This window comes from Schistocerca cancellata, chromosome 5 (genome assembly GCF_023864275.1).
Source record: "Schistocerca cancellata isolate TAMUIC-IGC-003103 chromosome 5, iqSchCanc2.1, whole genome shotgun sequence".
In the NCBI taxonomy this organism is placed as follows: domain Eukaryota; kingdom Metazoa; phylum Arthropoda; class Insecta; order Orthoptera; family Acrididae; genus Schistocerca; species Schistocerca cancellata.
Genome location: NC_064630.1, coordinates 498,840,839 through 498,853,944, shown reverse-complemented (window position 1 = coordinate 498,853,944; position 13,106 = coordinate 498,840,839).

Sequence of the window (13,106 nt, the reverse complement as noted above, 5' to 3'; positions counted from 1 at the left end):
GTACCATATCGGTTTGACGGAGGAGATAGAGAAGATCCAAAGAAGAGCGGCGCGTTTCGTCACAGGGTTATTTGGTAATAGTGATAGCGTTACGGAGATGTTTAACAAACTCAAGTGGCAGACTCTGCAAGAGAGGCGCTCTGCATCGCGGTGTAGCTTGCTCGCCAGGTTTCGAGAGGGTGCGTTTCTGGATGAGGTATCGAATATATTGCTTCCCCCTACTTATACCTCCCGAGGAGATCACGAATGTAAAATTAGAGAGATTAGAGCGCGCACAGAGGCTTTCAGACAGTCGTTCTTCCCGCGAACCATACGCGACTGGAACAGGAAAGGGAGATAATGACAGTGGCACGTAAAGTGCCCTCCGCCACACACCGTTGGGTGGCTTGCGGAGTATAAATGTAGAATGTAGATGTAGATGTAGAACCGCTCTGCCACTGCTGCAGTTGACGTCGTTCTGTTAGCAAAGGCACTTGCCGCGGACGTCTGCTGCCATAGCCAATTAACCCCAAATTTCGCCGCACCGTCCTAATAGATACGCTCGTGGTACCTCCCACATGGATTTCTGCGGTTGTTTCACATATTATTGCTTGTCTGATAGCACTGACAATTATACACAAACTCTGCTGCTGTCGGTCGTTAGTGAAGGCCGTCGGCCTCTGCGTTGTCCGTGGTGAGAGGTAATGCCTGAAATTTTGTGTTCTCGGCACACTCTTGATACTGTGAATCGCGGAATATTGAACTGCCGAAAGTGTTCTGTGAAGGGCTGTCCCATGCTTCTAGCTCCAACTTCCACTTTGCATTCAATGTCTTAATTCCCGACGTGTGGCCATAATCACGTCGGCATCCCTTTTTCATCAATCGGCTTAGTAAAAATTACAGCTCTGCCTATAAACTGCCATTTTATACCTCGTGTAGGTGAAACTAACGCCAATTTTGTATGAGCATAACGTTATCAGAAGACTTTTGTCACCTCAGTGTACAACCTGGAAGACTCATCTTCAAAAGCCATCACAGTATTTCATTGTCTTTCCACCTCTTGTTGAGTACTAACACTAATATTCAAAGACAAATTTATTATAGAAAACATAGCAAATGTATTAAATGTGAGGCCCAGATCTTTCAGGACAGGGCAGCTTTTGCAGTGTTTAGTTATCTTTTCGTAGGATTGTGGCGGTATTCCTCGGCCAGGTTAAGGCCTCATATTCGATATATTTGCTGGCATTTCTTAAGATCTGAGCTGTGAAGATTGCTACATATGGCACTAACGACCTGCCTCGGCTTCGCACGCGTGATTCTAAATATGTGCGACAAAACGACTTGTCAGCCGTAACTGTAATAAATTGTATTTCATAAACCATCCCGGTGAATAAGTTTGTCTATCAGCGAAAGCCGTACGAAAATCTCTATCATAGCTCCTGAGACAATCGTTCAAAGACAGAAAAACGTGGCGTGGAACTTTGATTTATAACGTGTATAGATTACGCGACCCATCTACCTGTCACGTAGAATTGTCACTCTCGTCATTTACACAGTCACCGATGGCGTGTATGTATACGAAGTCACATTGATATCTGACCATGTATCGTGGGTGCCCAACATTCTTAGGTTCCACTAAGGATGAAAAACGTTGTGTCAGAAACTAAAAATGGAAGAATTTCGCACATTAAAGTATTTCCAGCTGTTCATGTTATAGGTTTATGTCAGTAGAAACGAAGTATTTTTTTGAAAGTTGCAAGAACAAAATTCTACCTTTATGAGTTCACTCGTGGTGATATTGCTTGATTTGTTTATTCAATCAATTTTATCACTTCCCAGTCACTACAGTCATTCTTAAAGCTAAACGTAATTGCTAAAACAAGTTGCAGCATAGCTTCAGAAACGTAAATTTTTGTGGATCTTTGGCGAGAGAAGGATTTTGTGAACTGATTCCGGAACTGAAGTCAGATCACATCTACTTCCGGTAGTAAAAAGAAAGAGAAAAGAAGACACGTGACAGAGGGATCCTAACTTACACTTCTATGCCAGCAAACCACATGTCGCAAACCTGTAACTCAGGCACAAAATGACCTGGAGAAACTAAGTTGAAAGTTTAGAAACACACGTTCAATAAATATAAGAATTTTTAGCATACTGCAGCCCCGTCAGCAACTGTGATAGACTAATATATTGAAAAATCCGCCTTAGTTTCACAACTGAGGTTGATTTTTCAATACATTACGTTTAATAAATAACACTAACATGTGCTTTTCTTCTGAATAGTGTCGTTCGTCTGCGTTCTTTATTAGATATAAAGCAATGTATTTGTTTGTTATCTGATTTCGTTCTTTAAACCCAATAGGATACTGAATTTAGTAAACAATAACGTTTCAGCTGAGTTGCATATGTCTACTATACTGAGATCTTTCGACCCGAGAGGTTAGGGGTGCTTCGTACGGAGAGGGAGAGATTCTCACTGTCCTCTATTAATGATGAAACGTGTGACTTTCGAGGGTCTCCGATGTAAGGCTTGATATTTCTGTTCTTCTCTGAAGATATATGACACTGAGGTGCTGAGGAACGAATGCTGTGTGAGAAGAATCTGGTTGGTCGGCGAGATTAGAAGAGTGGTGGGAAGTGGGTGGGGGAGGGAGGGTGCCGCTTCCTGCACTGGACCCGTCTTTGTCTCGGCTCGCGATATTGTCCGCAGAGCAATCGCGCCGAGTTGTGCTGGCTACGGCTATGGTAGGAGTCGTTTCATTCGACGGCGGCGGGGGTTGGGAGACAGGAAGCGGGCTATGGCGGACGGAAGGAAGCACGGAAAGGGACCGCGAGCGGAGTATGGCTCCTGGCCGCCAGGGAGACATCCAGGCGGCGCCGTTTGATGACGGCAGAGAAATGGAATTTAACGCTGCACTCGGCGCTCAGCTGACGGTGCCCAACTGGGACGGAACTTCGTTAAATCTGACAATGTCCGAAGAAATGCTCGCACCTAATGAGAAAAGCGGAACTGGTCGCATGCTCTGAGAGGAAAATTCTACATTAGAAGACATATTCCAATTGCTGAAACATAGTTTTACACAAGTTGCTTATTTACTTATTCTAGATACGATTTTGATGACAAGTTAATGTTATGTGAGCCAAATTAGTTTAGTAGATAATAGCATACATTGACTGAAATCGAGACTGTTACTCCAGGAGATGAAAAAAAAGAAACCTTTTGTAGCTAAGATCGTATTAACTAATTTTTAGTGTTTACGACCGGTTTCGACAGTTGACACTGTCATCTTTTTTTTATTACATATCATGTTCTATTATGAGTATATCATTCATGCAGTGCTATTATGGGGTAGAATATACAGCGTATTACACATAAATATGTCAAAGGAAAACCATACACAGATAAGGATCACCTTATGCAAATGGACATTTTCACACATGTAAGACTTTCTTGAGGCTTGCTAGTTTTTGAAATGCACGACGTGTAATAAAAATGCACTGTACAGTGTGAGTCAACTGGCGCTACCTAAGGGTTTTATGCAACCTCCGACATAGTCAAAATCCATGTGTGAGATTTTCATATTGACTCGTTCGCTATGTGCAAATTATTGGTCCTATAGAGAAATCAACAAGACTTTCTGTAAGAAACTGAATGTAGTTAAAGTTTGTACTGTAATACGTTTTCTCTGAAGTCCACAGTTTTCGAGATATTCAAGCAAAGCGCGCTCGAAGTTCACTTTTGTAGGGTTTTCTTGAGTAATTCGAGAGCTACAGCCCCTAGCGAAAACCTATCGTATTGGAAAATTTAACTACTTTAAATTTCCTGCAAAAGGGTCTTGTTAATTTTTTCTTTATTGCTAACGTTTTGTGCAATGCAAGCCAGAGAATATAAAAACCTCGTAGTGAGTTTTTAAAGTGTTGTGGGCTCCATAAGGCTGATAGGTACAGGTAGCTAAATCACACTGTGTATCATACATTTGAAGAACTAAGTCGAGTGTTAAGTGCCTGTTTCTACAAGGAGGTTTTTATCTTGATACTGTTTTACCTTTTACATAAAGGGTGTTTCAAAAATGACCGGTATATTTGAAACGGCAATAAAAACTAAACGAGCAGCGATAGAAATACACCGTTTGTTGCAATATGCTTGGGACAACAGTACATTTTCAGGCGGACAAACTTTCGAAATTACAGTAGTTACAATTTTCAACAACAGATGGCGCTGCAAGTGATGTGAAAGATATAGAAGACAACGCAGTCTGTGGGTGCGCCATTCTGTACGTCGTCTTTCTGTTGTAAGCGTGTGCTGTTCACAACGTGCAAGTGTGCTGTAGACAACATGGTTTATTCCTTAGAACAGAGGATTTTCCTGGTGTTGGAATTCCACCGCCTACAACACAGTGTTGTTGCAACAAGACAAAGTTTTCAACGGAGGTTTAATGTAACCAAAGGACCGAAAAGCGATACAATAAAGGATCTGTTTGAAAAATTTCAACGGACTGGGAACGTGACGGATGAACGTGCTGGAAAGGTAGGGCGACCGCGTACGGCAACCACAGACGGCAACGCGCAGCTAGTGCAGCAGGTGATCCAACAGCGGCCTCGGGTTTCCGTTCGCCGTGTTGCAGCTGCGGTCCAAATGACGCCAACGTCCACGTATCGTCTCATGCGCCAGAGTTTACACCTCTATCCATACGCGGCAACCCCTCAGCGCCGCTACCATTGCTGCACGAGAGACATTCGCTAACGATATAGTGCACAGGATTGATGACGGCGATATGCATGTGGGCAGCATTTGGTTTACTGACGAAGCTTATTTTTACCTGGACGGCTTCGTCAATAAGCAGAACTGGCGCATATGGGGAACCGAAAAGCCCCATGTTGCAGTCCCATCGTCCCTGCATCCTCAAAAAGTACTGGTCTGGGCCGCCATTTCTTCCAAAGGAATCATTGGCCCATTTTTCAGATCCGAAACGATTACTGCATCACGCTATCTGGACATTCTTCGTGAATTTGTGGCGGTACAAACTGCCTTAGACGACACTGCGAACACCTCGTGGTTTATGCAAGATGGTGCCCGGCCACATCGCACGGCCGACGTCTTTAATTTCCTGAATGAATATTTCGATGATCGTGTGATTGCTTTGGGCTATCCGAAACATACAGGAGGCGGCGTGGATTGGCCTCCCTATTCGCCAGACATGAACCCCTGTGACTTCTTTCTGTGGAGACACGTGAAAGACCAGGTGTACCGCCAGAATCCGGAAACAATTGAACAGCTGAAGCAGTACATCTCATCTGCATGTGAAGCCATTCCGCCAGACACGTTGTCAAAGGTTTCGGGTAATTTCATTCAGAGACTACGCCATATTATTGCTACGCATGGTGGATATGTGGAAAATATCGTACTATAGAGTTTCCCAGACCGCAGCGCCATCTGTTGTTGACAATTGTAACTACTGTAATTTCGAAAGTTTGTCTGCCTGAAAATGTACTGTTGTCCCAAGCATATTGCAACAAACGGTGTATTTCTATCGCTGCTCGTTTAGTTTTTATTGCCGTTGCAAATATACCGGTCATTTTTGAAACACCCTGTACTTATGTATAATGTACCGAACGCTGACCACCATAATGACGACATGTCATGAGTGTTAAACTTATAATGGAAAACGACTTGTACAATTTTTTTTGTATATCACATGAGATTGTCGACTATCGAACTGGTAATCAATAATAAATCATAATTAATATGACCTTGGCTGCAAAAAAAGTTTTTCAAGTTAAAGATAGATATTTTGTTTCATTTTCTCAGAACGAGGAACTTCACGCCACAAACATTTTGTGCGAAAGCATCCAAACCTATACCTCAATATTTCCATGCCTCTGGTACACGTTGATTAAAATTTCATCCCTATTGAAGCTTATTTTCAGTACAGAAATCAACTGTCCTACAAATAAAGTATTCAATGAGTACGTCACGGCTATCCAGTGTATCATATGATACCGGAAGTAATCAGGTGGAGATCGTAATACAGCATGCCCAGAGCATATGCACTCGCACCTTACCGCCATAGTTTCGGACTTTCAGGAAGACTGAATCATTGTCACGAGGCACTTGGTAAAAACTTATCGGTGGATTCCATACTCAGCTGGCTGTACTGTAATGCCACAGAACGAGAGGTGACGAAATGTACATTGGACAACAGTGTGGTAAGAATTGTAGGCACGGGTGCGTCCAGAGTGACTTCGCCATTGGAAGATCTTATTGTTGTCCGAGTGGCTTTGACAAGTAAACCGACGGCATTGCCGCAATGGTAACAAAGGTTTCCGTCAGATCACCGGTGTGAAGCGCTGTAGGGCTTGGCTAGCACTTGAATGGGTGATCATCCGGTCTGCCGAGCGCTGTTGGCAAGCGGGGTGCACTCAACCCTTGTAGGAAATCTGAGGAGCTGCTTGATTGAGGAGCAGCAGTTCAGGTGCCGTAAACTGACATACGGCCGGAAGAGCGTGCTGACCACGTGCCCCTCCATATCCGCATCCAGTGACGCCTGTGGGCCAAGGGTGACACGGCGGCCGGTCGGTATCGTTGAGCCTCCCAAGGCATGTACGCACGGAGTTTTAATTTTTAGTTGAAGACACCATACTACAGTTCAGAGATGCCTGATGTGCTATGGAAACATGTATACTTTCGTATCAACTTCCATACAGCAATATTTCTGGACTGACACAACATGCGTTTCGGGCATGGCATGAACTTCCTCAAGATGGCACTCGGAAGCTTCTTATTTCTACGCCACAATGAATGCAAGAGTGGGCATCACAACATATTGTGATGTTGATGATGGATATAGACGCGTTGTTACCTCTTTTTCACTCTTACTTTACGCTTCAGTTTCACTGGAGGTTAACACATTCATTTAAAATTATGGACCACCTAACTACTAAAACCGGGGCCACTGCGAGACATGGACCGAGACTAACAGCATCATAGTTAGGAGATTAATGACCGAATCATTTGCAACATCTCTGCGTGAAAGGGATGCAAGGTGTTTTTAAACGAACAGTAGTTTATCTCAGAGCCGTTGATTGCTGTGAGCAAACACAGATTAGTGACTGAACACAATACGCTTTGGGTCATTACGTCTATTTACAATCATCTGCCGACTTCGCTGGTTCAAGCCTGTAATATACTATACAATTGCACTGGGAGTAGGTGCGTTTAAAACAATTCCGACAGTTGTAAACAGATATCATGTTCAATTAATTTAAGCCAGCAAACGATATTCTTTAAACACATCCTACGTATGAATGCCTTATTTCAATAGTGGTACACCTCCAATTTTGTTCATTTCGAGATACTGAGGCTTAAATATAATTGAGTGATGACAATTCTGCGACTATAATCGCTGAACTATGGCAATCCAACAGTTGTTGCAAGGGATTAATGTTTCTTTCTATTGTCATCAATCAGCTATTTTTAAGAAGCAGTATTTCGAAATGAACAAAATTAGAAGCGCGCCACTATTGACATAACTCCATGTCCAAACGAGTCATATCTGTCTTGAAGAATACCACGATCGTTACTTGCAAAAAAAAGTGTTCAAATTCAGTCTCCAGATCGCTTTCCTTTCGGTGTGACCAGTTTCGGGCCTGTTGTCCACCTTTAGAGACCAGTCGTATGGAAATAAAGGAAGCGATGTAGAGACTGGATTTGGCCATTATTTTACAACTTACATAGCATGTCTGTTCCCTGTGAAAGACTACTGGAGAAAGACAAAACAAGAGTGAACGAGGTCTCAGTCTTACACAGATACCAAGAGAAATATTTCACTTGTCTGTTCTGTTCCACCGACAAGACATTTAAATAACGCTGAGCACCGACAAATTTGCACTACGGTATCACAGAATTTTATTGCTACCACATTACATTGAATAAGTAGACACTGTGTGAGATATTTTCTTCTTCGTTCAAAATCAAATATGTCAATAACCGTTCTTCGATTATCATCTTCATAAAGTTTGGAAAATTCGGACTTGTGCTTGGTGGTCTAACACATTTCTTTTATTATAATACATTGTTAAGTGACGACGACTGTTTTTTGAGTGCAAGCAGTAGTGGTAAATGCCAACTTTTAGTGAGAACAGACATGTAAGCTGTTTTATGACACTGCATACTGTACAAAGATAATGTTGAAACATAATTTGAACTCCTCGGTATAAAAGGGTCTTTAGCACGATCAAAGATAATAAACGCCCCTACTCCTAGTGGCGGAAGTAATTTTTTACTTTTTTTGCAGAAACAATGATCATACTTGCTGAGTACTTGTGGTATGCAATCCGTGAATAATTATGCATCAGTTTCTGTCTGGGAGTCTACGTTGTACTACAGAATATATGCAGAGGAATAGTAGGGATTAACGTTTCACTACAGATTGCATATAATCTTGTATTAATGGGAAACAGTGAGAAAACCAGCTGAGTTCTCTTCAGATAACCGTCACGGAATTGCCGGCCGCTGTAGCCGAGCGGTTCCAGGCGCTCCATCTCGGATCCGCGCTGCTGCTACGGTTGCAGGTTCTAATCCTGCCTCGGGCATGGATGTGTGTGATGTCCTTAGGTTAGTTAGGTTTAAGAAGTATTAAGTTCAGGGGACTGATGACCTCAGATGTTAAGTCCCATAGAGCTCAGAGCCATTTGTCACGGAATTCCACTTTGGAACTTCTGAACCCCAATGATTCTAAGTTCAGCACCACGTCTACTCTTCTGTCCACCTCGATCAGATTTCTTGAACAGATCGCTGTAATGACAACCTAATCTATCCACACGTGGGACCAGCGGAGCATCATCAGCCCTCATGTGACGAAAGACGCTTATCTGTCAACAGTGTCCATAGCTACTGTAGTGCATTGACAACGGACAGACTTAATGGTAACAGTGTCATCCACTGTGCTGAATACAGGAAGACACTTTTTAGTCACATGCTGCTGCAAGCCACTTCTCCCGAGGTATAAACTAGATACTAATTACGCCATTATGTTCTTTTATAAAATGAACGTAACGTCTATATACACTGAAAAAAGAGAACAAGTAGAGGAAAATAACTGCGGATATTATGTCCAATAAGCACGCTGCAACACGATGTTGCTCCTTTATGGCAGAGTCAACTCCGTATTTGAAACTTTTGCGTTGAAATTGTCGGGAAGCCTGTCTGACGCATGACGGTCGAACGGCTTCTACAGTCTCCACGGTACTGGTCGGAGTACCACTTAAACTGTGCGTAACGTATGAGCAAATCAAGTAATACGACAAATACCACCATCAACCCCAACTGCAATTTTCTGGGAACAGATTGCTGTCATACCACACATTTTGAGAAGGAAGGATGAAATGAAGGAAGGTGAGACTTTTTACCGACCGTCGACAACGAAGTCGTTAAAGATAGACAAGAAGTTTGGACTTGGGAAGTGTGGGGAGTGAAATTGGACGTGTCTTTCCAATGCAGCCATCCAGGCATTATTCTTAAGCCATTTAGGAAAATCATGGACAACCTGAATGGTCTAACGGGGATTTGAAACGCTGCCCTCCCGTATACGACTCCATTGCCCTACTAGCATTATACGGGTTTGCGTACATTTTTAGTTGAGCTCATCCATGCCTATTTCTATGTACCAGTACTTCCAGCGACACAAAAATCCAGTCAATATTTCAGCAAACTTGAATCGTCTGATCATTGCGCCCCATTGCCTTTGCAAATTCTGCTCTCTTCTGGCTTGCCGGTAGAATATGTACTCGTAAAACATAGTAGATTCTGCAGCCAGCGCCGAGGAGATAATTTCGATTGGCATGGCTGATATATATTGCTGTTCGGCTCTGAATTCACAGGCTCCACTGTAGCACCTTCAATGACTCTTACGAGCTCAAGCATTTGACAGCGAGCGCCGCCATCAATCAATAGTCCCTCTGGCTTAACTCATTTTGTCTGGTATAAAATATTTTCTCTATTTTCATTTCCAACGGGATAGAACTTCCATTCCATTATTCCACGACTGTATCGTAGGACACAGAATCATTAATCACAATCAGCCTGGTATCACCGATCTCTACGAGCTCTGCGACGACTGGGAATCACTTTGGTTTTCCCACGATTTGAATGTTGATAATTTAAGTACATGTCATCACAATCAGACTAACTGGAGATTGCTATTTAAATTTCTCACAAATTGTACCACATAAAACAGTGCTGTGTTTTCGTGAAATTGTCGTGTTCTCCGGCCACAACATTTTAAGCAGAACAGACCAGGGGATACATCACAGAGAAGTGTGACATAACCGCTACTCTTTACAATGCAAGTGAATTATCTGTTACAATGTGTCAGAAGCTCGTTACGGCTGTTAGCAGATGATGCGGCTACCTGTATGGAGGTAGCAACGAACTGCAGAAGGATCCACAGAAGATTCACGAGTGGTGCAGAACTGAATCTTGACCATGAATGTGAACTGCATATTGCGAATGGTACATTGACTGATGCATATTGCGCGTACATACGAAAAGAAATCCACTACTGCACAACTACACTATTGCTAGAAACAGCAATCACTGCCAAATTTCTAGGAGTATCTATCCGCAGTGACATTAAGTTGAATGGGCACATAAAACGATTAACAGGAAAAGCAGATGCCACACTGAAACTAATAGGAAGACTTTTAAGAAAACGTAAATCTTCCACAAAAGAAATGATTTACAAGGAGCTTGTATGACAGATTCGTGCGTATTGCGATCATTCTTGGACCCTTACCAGTTAGGACTAACAGGAGAGAGAGAGAGAGAGAGAGAGAGAGAGAGATCTAATGAAGAGTGGTGCCTTTCGTCACATCACGGAGACGTTTGGTCAGCGCGAGAATATTACAGAGATGCTCAACAAACTTCAGTTCTTGTAGACGCTATAAGAGAGACGTTGTGCAGCGCAAGGCTTCTGGTGCAGACTGTATACCAAATAGGTTTCTTTCGGAGTATGCTGATGCATTACCTCCATAGTTAACTATCATATATCACCGTTCGCTCGACGAAAGGTCCGACCCAAGGACTGGAAAGTTGCACAGGTCACACCAATATTCAAGCAAGGTAGTAAGAGTAATTCACTAAATTACAGGCCTGTATCATTAACATCGATATGCAGCAGGATTTTGCAACATATATTGCGTTCAAATATTAAGAATTACCTCGAAGAAAACAGACTATTAAAAAACAGTCAACATAGGTTTAGAAAACATCGGTCCTGTGAATCACAACTAGCTCTTTATCCGCATGAAGTGTTGAGTGCTATTGAGAAGGGATTTCAGATTGATTCCGTATTTCTGGATTTCCGGAAAGCTTTTGACTCTGTACCACACAAGCGGCTCGTAGTGAAATTGCGTTCTTATGGAATATCGTCTCAGAAATGTTAATGGATTTGTGATTTCGTGTCAGAGACGTCACAGTCCGTAGTAACTGACGAAAAGTCATCGAGTAAGACAGAAGTGATTTCTGGTGTTCCCCAAGGTAGTGTTATAGGCCCCTTGCTGTTCCTTATCTATATAAACGATTTGGGAGACAATCTGAGCAGCCGTCTTAGGTTGTTTGCAGATGACGCTGTAGTTTCAAAAATGGCTCTGAGCACTATGGGACTTAACTTCTAAGGTCATCAGTCCCCTAGAACTTAGATCTATTTCAACCTAAGGGCATCACACACATCCATGCCCGAGGCAGGATTCGAACCTGCGACTGTAGCGGCCGCGCGGTTCGCTGTCGTTTATCAACTAATATCGTCATCAGAAGATTGAAAGAAATTGCAAAACGGTTTAGAAAAGATATCTGAATGGGGGGAAAATTGGCAGTTGACCCGAAATAACGAAAATTGTTGGTCATCAAATGAGTGCTAGAAGGAATTTGTTAAAAATCGGTTACACGATAAATCAGTATAACCTAAAAGCCATAAATTCAATTAAATACCTAGGTATTACAATTACGAACAACATAAATTGGAAGAAATACATAGAAAATATTGTGGGGAAGGCTAACCAAAGACTGCGTTTTATTGGCAGGACACTTGTAAAATGTAAAAGATCTACTAAGGAGACTGCCTACACTACGCTCGTCCGTCCTCTTTTAGAATACTGCAGCGCGGTGTGGGATCCTTACCAGGTAGGACTGACGGAGTAGCTAGGAAAAGTTCAAAGAAGTGCAGAACGTTTTGCATTATCGAGAAATATGAGAGACAGTGTCCCAGCGATGATACAGGATTTGTGCTGGACATCGTTAAAAGAAAGGTGTTTTTCGTTGCGAGGGAATCTTCTCAAGAAATTCCAATCACCAACTTTCTCCTTCGAATGCGAAAATATTTTGTTGACTCCGACCTACATAGGGAGAAACCACGATCACGATAAAATAAGGGAAATCAGAGCTCGTACGGAAAGTTATAGGTGTTCTCTGTTTCCGCGTGCTATACGAGATTGAAATAACAGAGAATTGTGAAGGTAGCTCGATGAACCCTCTGCCAGGCACTTAAATGTGATTTGAAGAGTATCCATACAGATGTAGATGTAGATGTACCACTGAAATTTCGAGAGAGTGCTTCCCACAAAGAGTAGGACTACATGTTATTTCCTGCAACATATGTGCGCGAAATGACCACAACGAGAAAATTCGAGATGTTAGCGCTAATACGAAGGCTTACCGACAGCTATTCTTCCCGCACGCCATTCTCGAATGGGAAATGGAGGTGGCGATCAGTCAGTGGTAACAGAAGTATGCTCCTCCATACACCGCAAGGAGGCTTGCGTAATTTTTCTCCATTTATGTCTTAGTGTTATTTTTTTCTCTCACTGATTCGTTTACATATTAAAACACCAGGCTGATATTTAACCGTTTTTATGATACATATATCGAACTTTTAATGAGATGAAGTATTTTCCCTAGTCGAGGTGCCTAAATGAAGATAACCATATGAGTCAAATCGGAGGAACGATGCGCAGAAGCGGGAACGCACAACTGTAAATAAATGTACATAATATGAAACGCTGTTGATGACTACACATACAGTTCATAAAACGTACGAATTATCAACACGCGTAACTCATAGCGGATTAAAGAC